Genomic DNA, 15,588 nt, shown 5'->3' on the forward strand with positions numbered 1-15,588 from the left:
TGCAACCTTTTTTTTCTTTCACAAGGATTCACCTCCAAACTCAACTCAATCGCTCTGATACCATTTGTAGTTATAAAATAGGTTACTGATCAAGAAAGAAGGTTAAATTAACCAAGAAAGAGAATGCAACTGAACATAACCATACAAGTAAAAAACTCAGGATTTATGTGGTAAAACCCTGACAAGGTGTCAAGGAAACATCCACGGGGCAAGGGATTGGAATCTCTATTCAATCAATAAATGATTCTCCTTACAATAGTTCGGGCATTCATTAGTTTTATATATGAGCCTCCTCAGTAACATAACAACTGATTCAGTATGAAACTAACTTGTCAATAACTAATACAATTTACCCAAATTTACATTAATTAGTTTTCAATTACCAACATAGAATAGGATGGAGCATCACGACCCTCTCGTACATGATGCTACATAGAATACTCGCGTAGCAAAAGCTCTGAAGCTCGCTACGCCACACCTGTGTCAACTGGGAAGTCATGCCCCTATATAAGAATCGAGCCCAATCAAAGAAGTGGCCCACCTACGACTATTGGAGGACTGCTATCTGAGGCCTTGATACTCTATGGGGGGACGCTGACCCCACCAAGGTGACAATCATCGCTAGAGCAGCCTGCTCAACGAGATCCACAATAGCAACAACCTTGATACAACCCTCCTCATAAGGGTTAGGCCCGTAGTGAGCCTCATCCTCCACCCATCGATGGATATCCACATGCCCAAATGGCAGTGGATATGGAAAATCCTCCCCACAAGGTAAAAAACCAGTCATGAAGTATACATCTATATGGGCTGATATCGGCAGATCAACCCTATGAATCACCATAATTTGTCGATCCACATCCCAGCAGTGGATCAAAAAATGTAGGAATCTATCTTGTGATCTTAGTATGGGGTTCTAAAGAAACTTCAACAACCCCCACTGAGCCAAAGTCTGGCTAGCTGTTGGGTCCCTCGTGACCATCGTACATAGGGTCACCTAGTCATGCTCTCTCCAAATCATCCTGCCATCAAGGATATCAAACATCAATATTTAGCTCCCTAAGCTATAAAAAAAGAGAAAATCCCCATTTTTCTGACAATCGCACAATTATGCACCTCACAACCATGCGCATTTCTCGAATAGCTGTGGGTGCACACATCTTTCAGGCCATAGGTCACGACAACCAAAATTCTGAAGACCACGCTTCTGTATTTAACACGGATGCATGGTCCGCGCATCTGTGTTGAACACAGACACAGAGACCGCATGTGGTCCAATAACCAAGCCATGATGACCCCCAAAGGATATCGCCGTAGCTTGTCGCGACTCAGATGCATGGGTCATGCATTTGAGGGTCGTTTTTATGCAGCGTCACTACGCAAACCTCAGAGGTTCACGTGGTGACTACGTGACTCCATAAGAGTCTCTCGCGTGACCCTAAAATCACACCCTAAAAAAGACGTACAGGGGACCCTGTGCGACCTATCTACCCTATAGCTACCAAAAGCACAAAGGATAGGGTACAAGCTCATACCTGTCTCTCCCCGCGTGCATCTTTGGTACTCTGGTTGACTGTAATGGCAAGAAACACTCCCAAAAGTATCTCCGACCTCTCAAGCTCGATAGTGCAAATGAAGTGATATTTTGCCCCATCAGCCTTATCTATCACCCTCTTTGCCATTTTTTAGAGCCCATTACAGAAGCTTAGGGCCTCTGTTGTCAAAACCAGGAGAGACTCAAGGATCAATACCACACCATCACCATCATGGAACTCCCAATTCTAGTGATTACCAAAACTCATTTTTTGGACCTGCCACATGCTCAAAAAATCATTTTAGGTATGCCTTCTCTTTGTCTTTAATTCATATCATTCAGTCAATCACAAATTATGTATATGTTTTAAAAGATGATTTTACTTGGGGTATTTGTCATGTATATTATAGGTACATCACAAAAAATCCACTTTGAACAACACCTTGACAGGCAAATAACAGAGCAGGCATCATTCACCACTTAGCATGATAGGCTTCCTCTTAAACTTTGCATATCATGACATTATTTCTCCAAAATCCACTATAGGTTCCATCATATCGACCATGTTTATCACCACCTCACCTTGCATATGATAAACATCCATGTCGGTCGATAGAGCCCTCCCACTCATGGCTCACTTAATGTTTATAGGCCCCTATTCACTATCAGGAGCCATGACCACCTAATCAGGCTCGAGAATCACTCCACTTACATGCTTTGAAGATCAACCTCATTTTGCTACACTCATCACCCATACACCTCATTCATGAACCATCCCTGGTACTTTATGACAGATCAAGACAAATGCACTATTGCATCCTACATTTGGCCTATCATCCACCCATATTACATAGCCCATCTGCGTCACTTCATCCGCCTCATCAACCCAACACATAGACCACCCAATGGCCCCCCTTCCCTCAACACAAGCACCACAACTCCATATAGGTCACCATTATTATGGGGCACCCGTCTCCGTGTTTGTACATCCAAATCACCTTCATATTATTTTGGCAAGTGTACAAATATTTTTTTTAGGAAAAATACTCCCACCCATATTTTCATGTCTTTTACCCAACAACATTTTCTAGTCACCCTTGGTCGGAGCTTGCATAGTCATAGTCAACAAACATGTTTTGACTACCACCATTTGCATAATAGCTTTGACCTCAAGCGAGTTGTCCATATCCACTCATATCGTTAGCTCTCATTATCATGCCTTATCTTACCTACACTATTATAGTCTACTTACATCTTATATTGATTCCCCAACACACCATATCGGGAGGTTGATGCTCCTTTCTTGTCGAATTCAACACTCATATTCTAGGACAGAGGCAATACCTTGGGTACTCCCCCCTTGAAGGGATATCCTTGAGTGGCACAATGGGCATCACTATTTCCCACTGATGTCACTAGTCCCCTTGACATTCGACACCAACACAATGTTTCATGTCAAGGTGGCACCATACTTAATGATCGTTGCAGTTCTTTCATTTAGTCATCGAGGACCCTCGCATCACTAAGCACCTCATTCAATAGTGCTCACATCATGATACGGGGGATGTACCAAAATTCGAAGACTCATGCATACCTCAACACCTCATTCAACAATGCTTCACATTTTTTATGCATCGGGGAACCAAATTCAATTTATTTGTCCAAGAAGTGCCCTTGAGGGCATCAACAAGTATCATCATCAACCATCAACACATCAACCACCATAACGTTGACTGAACATAACCATTTCCTTCCCAATTGTAATAATTCGTCACTAGTCATAACGAGCATGGGACATGCCCACCTCGTATAATTTTTTTTCTTTTTTACTCTTTAGGTTTTCTTCACAACAAGGTTATCCTTTATACTCAGTCAAGGGGTTTCTCTACTCATCTCCATAACAAGTTATCCTCTCTCTTGAACAATTTGATCAGATTCTTCGTCAGAATAAAAAACGTGATGTATTTAAACTATACATTTTCTCCTAACCTCATACATTAGGGGGAAACTGTTAACACCAGAAAATCGTACACATGTTTGCATCCAAAAGATGCTAAAAGACATCCAACAAAATGCACAAGCGAGGATTTTCCAGTTGAAGACATCTTGAAGTTTAAAAAATTTAATTTCTCTGAAGGTCCAAAGTTTATAAGGTTAAAAAATTAAGGGTGACGCAACTATTTCTTCGTTAGCATGCGCACGTAGAATTTCCTTAGAAAGCCGCGCAGTTGAAGAAACATATGACTTGGTGAATCCAAGACCACTTCACACACTTGGAGGCGATTCCCTAACAGGATCTTAGTCTAGGACAACCGAATTCAAGTCGCCCTAAAGATATGCAACCCTCAATGGAATCATATTGTCCTACTCATGAGTCATTGTCATGCATGAACCAAGAGAGGGAAGAAGGATTCAAAAAATTATATATAAACAGGCCATGGGAGAACCAAAATATGAGACATTATTATGATGGCAAAATTGCTATCAAAGCAAACCAACATTCCATTGTTGAAGCCAAAGAAAGTAAGAGCACTAGCATGTTGGCCATATTGCTTCTAAGCAATCCATCATCTTAGTGAGAGAAGAAGATTCCACCATTGGATAGTCTTCATACTTCTTTGAGAGAGAGGACAAACTTGCAAAGAGATTGAGGAAAAGAGCCCCCCTTGCTGAGGATTTTTTAGCACCATAACTCAAAGAATTATCTTCAAGTGTCTAATATTCATCTATTGTATTCAACCTCTACTACCAAGAGTCAAGAAAGTGAGATTTTTCCATTATTTTGTTGACTTGTTTACTCCATTGGGCATTGTTTGTGTATTTATCTCTTTGTTCTAGTTTATGTTTGTATATGCATTGTTTTCACTATTTGCAATTCTTTGTTTATTTAAGTCTATTCACTAACAACACCAACTTTGTATGTGATACTTTGCAGGCAACAACCAATTGCCACAAAAACACTACCACAATCCCATTTTATCAAGTTTGTACCCTTTGTCTTCTATATACATACTAAGGATACCTAGTCTTAGGATCATCATATTTTGTCTTATACATTGTATTCATCGCGAAATAAGGTTTCTCTCTCAAAGTGGACTGTAGTTATTGACTTCTTATCATATTAAGGCACATGATTCATAACACTCATCCTTTTCATAATTTAAAAGACCTTCCAGATATTCCATGTGAACTTAATTAGACCCTCCCACATAAGTAGAGTAAAAAGCAAAACCCCTAAGAACTTGCATTTTTGCTCTAAAGAGTTTCATATAGTCAAGGTTCCTCCATAATGAATGTATTCATGGGTCATTGAATCTCGAGGCACCATACCCTTTGAGATTGAAATTATGTAAAGTATTTGCAAGATATTGAATCCCAAGGTGCCATACTCTTCAAGATTAAATAAACACACTCCAAGAAATTATATTGTCACTATTTACATAACAACAAATGCTTTGCAAGAAATGATTCAAAATCATTTATAGACTAATTGTTTTATAAGCTAGGAATCATATACAAGGTAAAAGGAACATATTTTTTTACTTTTAATTTGGTTATTGTTCCAGCAAGCAACTGAAGAACACTAAGAACATGCAGGCTTTGTAATTACATACATTGTTGCATATGAGAAGTATTGCATTTTTTGTCACTGTTTTACAAACTTCATAATTCTATTTGCTACCAGATATTCTTCCAAAGTAGAAAATTTCCATGTATATGCATTAGAGCATACAAACTCAAACTAAACAATGTATAATTTCTTTAAAAATCTAATAAGAACAAAAAAATTGACAACGAGAGGCAAATTGTTCTTTGTTTCATGCACCTCAAATAATCAGTAAAGTGGAATATAAATACATGTTCTAGGCACCTTGATGAGTTCTACCATTCCATGCAATCATCATGTAACTTTACCATGTTAATGATTGCATAGGAAAACCTCAATTATATTATTTTGGATAATAAAATCTCAACGAAGTAAATATTCCTAATATCATTCAAATCATGAATCATCCTCCATGGCATGATAAGTACATTTGTGAGCAAGAATCTTCTCAAAAGTTCCAAAGAATCTTACTATTGTATACCCATCATGTATCTTCTTTAAATATGGCAAAGACCAAGCTTTCCCCTAATAACTCACATCATATTTCCTAAATATCTCCACTTTTAATCATGGTAGTCTAGTTTTCTTTCCATTTAATAGTTAATATGATAGTCCCCTCCCCTCCCTCGGAAAAAGAAGGTTCCCCTGTATTTTTTAGAATGTATCCACTTTGCAATTTCTTTAGATATTTCCCTTCACTTATTTCAAGATATGCTAATCTACTTGAAGATTGAGTAATATGAAAATTAAATTTGGAAGCCACATGAGTCAAGCTTATCACAAAACAATTCACTTAAAATTATGTAATTTTTAGAATGTATCCACTTTTCAATTTCTTTGGATATTTCCCTTCACTTATTTTAAGATATGCTAATCTACTTGAAAATGGAGCAATATGAAAATTAAATTTAAAGGCCAAGCTTATCACAAAGCAATTCACTTAGAATTATGAGTTAGTGGCTCTTTTCAATGTTTGCACTTGCAATATAGGTTTTGGTGAGTAATTTAGGATGATAAACATAGTCTATTTTTTTTTTAAATCTTCTTTGACTAGATAGAATTTAATAACCTTCTCTGCATTAATGTATATTTAATATTTTTCTAATTAAATGGAATTTAATAACTTTGAATGTTTTTTTAAGATCTTTATCATGTATGAGTGTGAAGATTTGACTAACGTTCAGATAAACACTCCATCTATCCTAAAGGACCAAACAAAACAAAATAATTAAAACTCCATTTTTTCTCCATTTTTTCCTCTTTTCCTTTGTTTGACCAATTTTTAGAGTTCCTAGTACAAATAGAAACTCCATCCATCTTGATGAGAACCCAAACAAAACACACCAAAATAATTAAAATTACACTATTTTCAATCATTTTATTTTATTTGGCCAACTTTTTGAGTTCCCATTATACACTCCACCCATCACCCAACAAAACAAAATAATTAGAATTGCACTCTTTTCCAATATTCTACTTTCTTTAATCTCTGAAAACGAGTGGATTGTACACTAAAATATTGAATAAATTTTCAAATAAATCCTCGGAAAAACTTAAAAAAAATAAATAAATAAATGTTGCTATTACTATGGCAGCATACAAGCGCTTATTTAATAACTTGAATTAGAGTGATATTAAGTGGGTTTGATCCTGAACTTAACTTAAAACACTTTTAATAAATTATCCAGTCTCATGATCATAAAAGCATAACCCTATACGTGCACACTAAATTTGCTTCAGCTGCGCGAGTGCACAAAACACCACGCTACCAATTTCGAGTACACCTCTTCTGTCTCAGCCTCATTCACAAGGAAGATCGTCAAAAATTTCATCGGCTTCTCGGTTTTGTATTGAGACTTTAATGAAGTTTTTGAGCTCTGGGTACTGAAGCATTAACACAAGCTTGGTGTTGAAAGCAAATCACATACAATGATTTCAAGCTATGAACAAGTTCAAATGCCTGAGCACTGCCATCAAACCATTTATACAATCTCCACGATGCAACATACACACAATGCAATATGACATTTGGGTGGATGGCAACGTCTATGGAAGTATTCTGCAAGAGTGTGTGCATAATAAGGCTCTGGAAACGGGTCAGGGAGTCCATGCCCATATGATCAAGGTTGGATTTGAGCCATATACATCTCTCTGTAACAAGCTTGCCAATATGTATATAAAATGTGGGCGTTTAAAGGATGCATGCCAAGTGTTTGACAAAATGCGCGAACGAGATACTGTTTCTTTCAATGGAATTATTGCGGGATATGTACAAAATGGGTATATTGACGAGGCCTTGGAACTCTTTCGCGAAATGCATCTGTCAGGTTTGAGGCCTAATGATTATACTTTCACAAGTGTTCTCAGTGCGTGTGCGAGTTTGGATGCTCTGAAACAGGGTGAGCAGGTCCATTCACAAACAATCAAAATTGTAATCGATTCAAATAACTTCGTTGGAAGTGCTCTTCTTGACATGTACGCTAAATGTGCCAGGGTAGTGGAGTCGCGCAAAGTGTTTGATAAATTGGATAAAGTTGATATTGTTTCGTGGAATGCGATGATGGCTGCGTACACACTGAATGGGCATGATGACGATGCTCTGAACATCTTTTGCCAAATGCAACAGACAGGCATGAAACCTGATCACTTCACTTTTACCATTGTTCTTGGAGCTTGTCCGAACCCAGAAGCTCTTGAACAAGGCAGGCAGGTCCATGGGTTAATTGCTAAAGCTGGGTTGCTATCTGAGATACCCCTGGGAAATGCACTTGTTACCATGTATTCTAGATGTGGGTTGATGGAGGATGCACACAAAGTGCTTTCCAAAATGCTTAAGAGAAACACAGTCTCGTGGACTGCCATGATTGCAGGGTGTGCCCAAAATGGGTATGCAGAAGACGCAGTGAAACTCTTTTGCCAAATGCAGTGGGAAAGCTTTAAAGCAAACGAGTTCACTTTTGCCAGTGTTCTCATGGCTTATGCCAGCCTAGCAAATTTACAACAAGGGAGACAAATTCATGCTCATATCATGAAAACTGGATATGAGTCAGAGGTATCTGTGGCAAATGCTCTTGTTGACATGTATTCCAAGTGCGGGAGTATCAGAGATTCACAGCAGGTGTTTAACAAGATGTCTAAACGAGATGTTGTCTCATGGACTGTGATAGTTGTAGCGTGTGCCCAGCATGGGCATGGAAAGGAGGCTCTTGAACTCTTTTGGCAAATGCAATATACTGGCATGAAGCCAGACGATGTTACCTTTCTTGGTGTTCTCTCTGCATGTAGTCATGTAGGTCTAGTGGAGGAAGGTCGTCACCTTTTTTATTTAATGATTCAAAATTATGGTATAAAGCCAAGAATGGAGCATTATGCATGCATGGTTGACCTCCTCGGTCGTTCTGGGCAGCTGTACATGGCAGAAGATTTCATTACTAAAATGGGAATTGAATCTGATGCTTCGATTTGGGAGACTTTGCTTGCTGCTTGCAGAACCCATGGCAACATGGAATTAGGAAAACGCGTGGCAGCACGCTTGCTTCAGTTGGAACCACATAGAGATGCTGCATATGTGCTGCTTTCAAATATCTATGCTGCAGCTGGCATGTGGGATGATAAAGCAAAGGTTAGAAAGATGAGTGCAAATAGGGGGTTGAAAAAAGAACCAGGCTGCAGCTGGATCCAGGTGAAGAGCAAGGTACATGAATTCATAGTAGCAGACAGATCACACCCACAAAGAGAACAAATCTACGAAAAGTTGGAAGAGTTGACTGGGCAAATAAAAGATGCAGGTTATCTGCCTGACACTAGTTTTGTGCTGCATGATGTGGATCAGGAACAGAAAGAAATCAAACTTAGTCACCACAGTGAAAAACTCGCCATTGCTTTTGGTCTTATTAGCACACCAATTGAGGAAACGATTCAGGTTTTTAAGAATCTTCGAATATGCGGAGACTGCCACAATGCCATCAAATATATTTCAAACATTGTTGGGCGGGAGATTATCGTGAGAGATGTTAAACGATTCCACCATTTCAAGTATGGATCCTGTTCTTGTGGGGATTACTGGTGATGCTCTGCAAAACAAGCAACAAACATAACGATTATATTACTTCTTTGGGTTCTTGACATGATAAGCACTGAATTGTATGACATGATATTGCTTTCAGAAGTGATAAAACTACACAGTTCTTGACAGGGCATAGCCTCATCTTGCAACATGTGTGAGAGGCATAGCCACTGCTTTGAAAGCTTTCTTCAAAGTTGCAGGGATGCTATTAAATGTTGAGAAGATAAAATGTCAAATATTTTCCACAAAGCGATGTAGCCCAAGCCTAAATCTACTTTACAAGAGGTAAGCTTGGAATGGTAGATTGTTCTATGTACGTCCAAATAGAATTTGATTAGCAATTAATTTCGGGATCACTGCATTATAAAGAGGTTGGGTGCACTGTGGCCCTTAAATGCAGGGATGCGAAGTAATGGGGACTCGATTCAGTATCAACTTATGTTGGTCCCAGTGCAGGATAGAGATTTTGCACAGCGTGGCCTTGAAATAAATGCAGAGCACTGAAGCGATGGGATCTGTCAAGCAAGGAAAAACTATCACATTCTCTGTGGTTGTGGGATACAGAAGAGTAGACAACCAGAAGCAGGTTGTAAAATTGATAAAAGATACAAAGAACGGTTGATCAGAAGATACTTGAGGATCAAGGAATCTATTCCTGATGAGGGTTTATAGGAATCTTCAAATATGTGGGGATTGCCACAATAACATCAGATTTATGAAGGTTTTTGGGTTTGACATGTAGTGAGATATGCTAAACATTTCCGTTCTAAATATTGATTACTGGTAATGCTTTGCAAAACAAGCAACATACATAATGATTATATTACTTCTGTGTTCTTGAGATGATAAACATTGAATTTTGTGACATGGTATTGCTTTCTAATGATAAATCTGCACATTTTTTTGATAGGGCATACCCTCATCTTGCAACATAAATGAGAGGCGTAGCCACCAATTTGAAAGTTTTCTGCAAAATTGTGGGGTTTCAGATAAATGTTGAGAAGACTAAATTTCAAGTATTTTCCAAAACAAAAATGTAGCCCGAGACTAAATCCACTTTGAAAGGGGTAACCTGGGAATGGTAGATTGCTTTATGTAGCTCCAAATAGAATCTGATAGCAATTTTATTTTGGTATTAGTGCAGAATCGAGATTGGGTGCACCGTGGCCCTTAAAAACATTACTAAAACTCTGACTTTTTATGGCAGTCTACCAATGCCCACTGTTAGAAGTCTAACAGCGGCGTTCATTTCCCAATTGCCAAAATAAGTACATTCGGTAGCTGTCATGCGAAGGTCACTACAAAATCTCAAATTAATTAATTAGAAAAAAAAAAAATCTGTGCAGGTGCATGCTAATTCAGTTTACGGAAAAAGGGTCTATTTTATTGAATTTATTGATTTGGTCCTTTGAATCCGCTTGGAATCCTGTCAGGAGTTTTTGGTTGTTTATTGCCTTTACAGTTATACAGTGACTCGATTTTTCACCTGCAGCTTCAGAATTCATTGTGGACGGTATGCACTCTGTCATGGAGCAGGGTTTTGGTGCTTACGAGGGCAGGGTTTTTACCGTTTCCTGGCAGTTTTTTAAAGTCAGCATGTCAGATCTCACAACCATAACCCAGAAATTCACGGGATTGTTTATGAATTCTGCTTGTTCGAGTAGGAATTCAGCTTTCTCGGTGCAATCTAGTTTTTGTTACTGGTTCAAATCTTTCTGGTATTGATTAATTAATGGAATTTGATGATTGTGATCCTGAATTTTGCAGGCATAGGAACACCTTCCAGATAGGGACAAATGGAAACATGCATTCTGCAAGAGAGCTAAGAGATGACTAAATGGCAAAAGCCCTGAAGGTGCTTGAATGCTCTTTGAAGAGACAAATGGAATCAGGGTAGGATGCAAGAAACAAGTAGATTCAGGCATGATATTGGAGCTTTAGTTGTGTGGTTTGAATCCAATTTTTTGGGGAATTGTTTCTATTTTTGCCCCTAGTCCTGATCATTTACTTGTCACATCACCTAAGGTTGGTGTTATTTGAGGTCTACAAGAATAATCTTTAAGAGACTGGTAAAAGGTTTCACAATGTATGCCAAGAAGGGACACAGATTTTTGTTGATTGAAGTGGACAGATTTAAGCCGAGGAAACTTTTAAGGCTGTTGACTTATGCACTGTATTGGATTCACTACTCCATTCTTCAAGCTATTATGCTCTCTAGCCTCTGGTGTGCCTCTTTTACTGTCGCTGTGGTTAATTCTATTCACTCAAAAAGTTATGATTTGTAAAAATTTGAACTCAGATCAAGAAGCAACTATATATATATATATATATATATGGCCATAGTAAAGTTTTCCTGTTTAGGAATTTTTTGTGTAAATTCCATAAAAAAATATGTTCAAGTGCCACGATGTGACCGTGTATCAATTAAAATACATGAAATAGATATCGTTAGTAACCCAAATGATAAGCATGTTCCATGTTTTCAGTAAAATTAAAATGATATTGAAGGGTAGCTTGAAAGAGACCTTAGATGAAGGAAATCAAAGCAACAGCATTTTGTGGCAAAGGATTACTCTATTAGAGTATACATAGCTGGTAATATTGATTACAGAGTCTGAGTTGGTAGGAGCCTGAATTGGGAGCATTTGATTTCTCCTATGAACTTAACTGCAGCGTTAAATCTGTTATACTTCTTTCGCAGTCTGAACTGTCAAAAATTGCGAGGCAGCAAGCTGAAATACAATAAATTTTACGGAATAATTCAATTCTTTGATCCAAGACAAACAAAATGGCAACCCCGAGAAGGAAAGCACAGGCCACACATCAGTTACAAGATGATGCGTTTTCAACATAAATTGTGCAAGATCATTTACCCTGTCAAAAGTTTTGGAGCAGTTTGTCTGGAAATTGCAACATATATAATGATTTTTGTTCGACATCGATGTTCAAAGCAGAAATGATAGTTCTGTGGGATAACATCCCAAACCTTTTCCTTTCTGGTAGAAGCATATTATCCCTTGCAATCCTAGACAGATTAGCATACACAAGTTCAAAATAATTATACTTTTCCAGAGTACAAGAAGATCCATGAAACAAGATATGACTTACAGAATGATCACTCCCTAGCTAATGAGACACTTCACTCTTGTTTGTTTCTGTCTCCATTGTATCATTATCATTGTTTACCTAGTGTAAGCTATCTTTACAAAGAGTTGCACAGTCGCATTTTCTAGTCTCACAAGTTCTTTGTTCACTCACAAATCCATGGTTCTCATCCATCATCAATGCTGATTTAGGATATGTTCTCGTGTTGTTGTGATTCTCAGGCTTCAACTATCTTCCAACAGTTGACTTAATTGCACACTTCCATCTGTTTCCAAATCCTCTCCTTGCAAAGAAAGTGCACTAATTTATCAATAGTTTAATTTTTAAGTTATTGCGGTAAAGGAATTAAACTTTTCAGAATTTCAAACGAGATTCATGATTCCATTTGAGGTATCGGATGCCATATAACTTTGCTCATACACAAGATTGTTTTCTTAATTATTCTCATTAGCATCTTCAACTATAAAATCAAGTTGTTTTATCATAGTTAGAAAGAATAATATGCAATACGAGTTTTATTCCAAATCTAACAGAAAACGAAAACTATTTTTTTTGTTAAAGCACTGGCCTTACCTTGATTTAATTTTTCTACTTGCTTTTGTGGTTGTTGAGAATCTAGTGTTTTTTGTCATCACTGATTGTATATTTTTGGGCCCTGTTGCCCATCTACATACATGGGTAACCCTAGGACAAAACTTTGTTCCTAGGGTGGAACTTGCCAGCCAACAGCCCCTGCTATGATCCACAGGTAGCCAACCTAAGATGCCTCACCCATTTTCCGGTTAGTGCACTCATTAGTCTAGCTTACTCATTTGATGATGGTTGGTCATCTATTGTGGGGTACATGAACCATTCTCGCATTCAAGTACTTTCATTTAATGTTTAAGGTATTTTGATATGGATCACAAGTGGAAATTGGATTATAGCCCGATATTAGTTGTGTACTTATTCTTTTACTTCACCGTGGTGGTTATCATTTGCCCCTAGTCCAATGTGACCTTCCTTAGGGTTTTTACTTCACTGTCTAGGAGGAGCACAAATAGGAGGCTCTGATGATGGTAGCTCTCCATGCCATTCATACTTAACAATTGTCATCATTCCCTTATTTTCATTATCTCATCTTTTCATTGGTTGTTGTCAATTGTCTGCACCAGTTCCCTATTGGCCTTGTTCTATGGAAGGGGTTGAAAATACATGAGGTTGACATACCTGTAAAAAAAGAAAAAGAAGCCAAATGTTAAAATGCAAAACAATAGCAAGGGATGTAAAACAATCAAAAGCTAATTATAGCTTGAGCTCTACCCCCCATTATGTAGCCACTCATCCCTAAGAGTATCCATGCATATCACGCCTATCAAAGTAAAAGGAAATCTAAAAGAACATCTTGACTACAGTGAAGCAATAATCTACCCATCATTAAAGGGGGATTATATCATGATTATCACTTGATAAATCAATGAAGTTGGTTAAAAAAGCCATATCAAATGAAGAAAAAGAAAATAAGGGGGTTTGAAGAAACAAAGGCAAGGGAAGGTAACTCAAGCAATTGAGTACTCCCTGTTGAGATTTGTAGCTTTCGAGGTGCTCCAAACCCCCTAGGGTTGAGGGTTGTGGATGAATTGACACCAAAAAAGGGGCTTTGTGGGCTAAGAACCCAAGATGTGGGCTTTGCACCCAAGCTTGTGGGTGTGAAACCAAGAAGACTTTTAATGACATGGCACTTGGAGATGGAGGAGCATCGTTGGAGGAGCAAGGTGCTGCTTCAAGCACCAAGAGAGCCCGTGTAGATGGAGAGATTAATTTTTGATTGTTTTGTGTGGGCTTGTGGCACAAAGAACAAGCTGGCCTTGACTTGAGGAGGTGCCCTTAAGGGCTAGATGTTGCCACAAGAGATTTGTATAAATAGGAGGGAGGAGAGACCTCATACCTCACATCCAAGGTGCAAAACATCACAAGATACATCTTTGAGGCAACCACAACTCTAGGAGCTCAAGCAAAGGAGGAAATAAGTTTGTTTTGGATTAATTTCTCATGATTGTTTGGGCTGCATTAGAACAGAGGCAACCAGCAAAGAGGAGTGGTTCTGTGCCAAATTATGAGGATGAATCTTCTTGAAAACAAGCCAAGAATTTTTTGTAGGAGTCTGAGCTCCTGTAGTATTCTTTTGAGAGTCAAGAAGGTGTAACAGTGGGTTGGGAGGTGTCTTAAGGACCAGTGAAGGAACTGACCTATTGAAGGAAAGGCAGCCGCAAACATTTGGAGCAGAAGAGGCCGAGTTGGAAGGATTGTAGTTGTAGCTACAACATGCCCTAACCAAAGGTTTGAATTCTAAAACAAGGACACAAAACCAAGTTGCAAGAGGAGTAAAGAACATCGTATGTTAGTCTCCTTTTGGTGATGTTTTGCTAGTGGATAGATGGTCCAAGGTTGGATAGTTTGAAGGGCATCCTGTGGCTGTTGTTGAGAAATTTAGGGCATCGAGATTAAGTGATTTCTTTTCTATTGATAACTGTTTGTGAATGCTTTTTACTTCTTAGATTAGAATCTTCTTTTGCTTATGTTAGTATCGTGTTATTCTTCATCAAACATCTACCAATGCATAAACCATAAAGAGACAAGAGACACAAAATATAGGCTATCAGGCAGGGCCAAAACCTCTCCCACTTGAGAGGAAAACTCGAACAAATTCTTCTTCTTATAGAGACTTCAATTGACAAATACCAAGACCAAGACCCTTGACCTATTTGCCACTCCAAGACCAAGACTCAAGTTTCCTTTCACTGCTTCTCTTTCGTGCCCAAGTCAACACTTGGTCCAACTACTTACCTTCCTTTGTACCTCAGCTATACTTTAGATCTTGGACTTCTTTTCTCTACTTCAAACCTGCAACTTCTCGGTTTCCTTCAGAGACCTAAGATGTGTAAATTATCAACTTTGGAACCTTGATTCCCTTCGCTATAGGTGGAGGCAGCTTCCTTGACAACTTGGCTTGATATACACCTTTGCTTCCTCCTTGTCTTGACCTTCCAATGGGACTGCAATACTTCGACCTCTTCTGCAATGGAGACAATCCCTTTCTTCGCATGTGTGAGATCAACATAACCCAAAAACAGATCCAAAATGATGACAAAGACTTTGCTCTCCTTCTTTCTCTCTTCGTTGATGATTAGGCTCCTTCCCAAGTGACTTTCACACTTCTTATTTCAGACTTGATCTTCACTGAAATTCTTGCTCTGAAATGAGGCCAAGCTGCCCTATTTATAGTTATTGGAGCCT

At 38.4% G+C, this 15,588-nt stretch overlaps 1 pseudogene; it reads left to right on the top strand.

Moving 5' to 3' along the window:
- The first annotated feature begins 7,155 nt into the window (after positions 1 to 7,155).
- LOC149202746 (pentatricopeptide repeat-containing protein At4g33170 pseudogene) lies at positions 7,156 to 9,210 on the top strand (annotated as a pseudogene).
- Positions 9,211 to 15,588: the final 6,378 nt, after the last annotated feature.

Source organism: Pinus tabuliformis, chromosome 2_1, assembly GCF_031772625.1.
Source record: "Pinus tabuliformis cultivar Carrire ecotype Pingquan chromosome 2_1, CPIR1, whole genome shotgun sequence".
In the NCBI taxonomy this organism is placed as follows: domain Eukaryota; kingdom Viridiplantae; phylum Streptophyta; class Pinopsida; order Pinales; family Pinaceae; genus Pinus; species Pinus tabuliformis.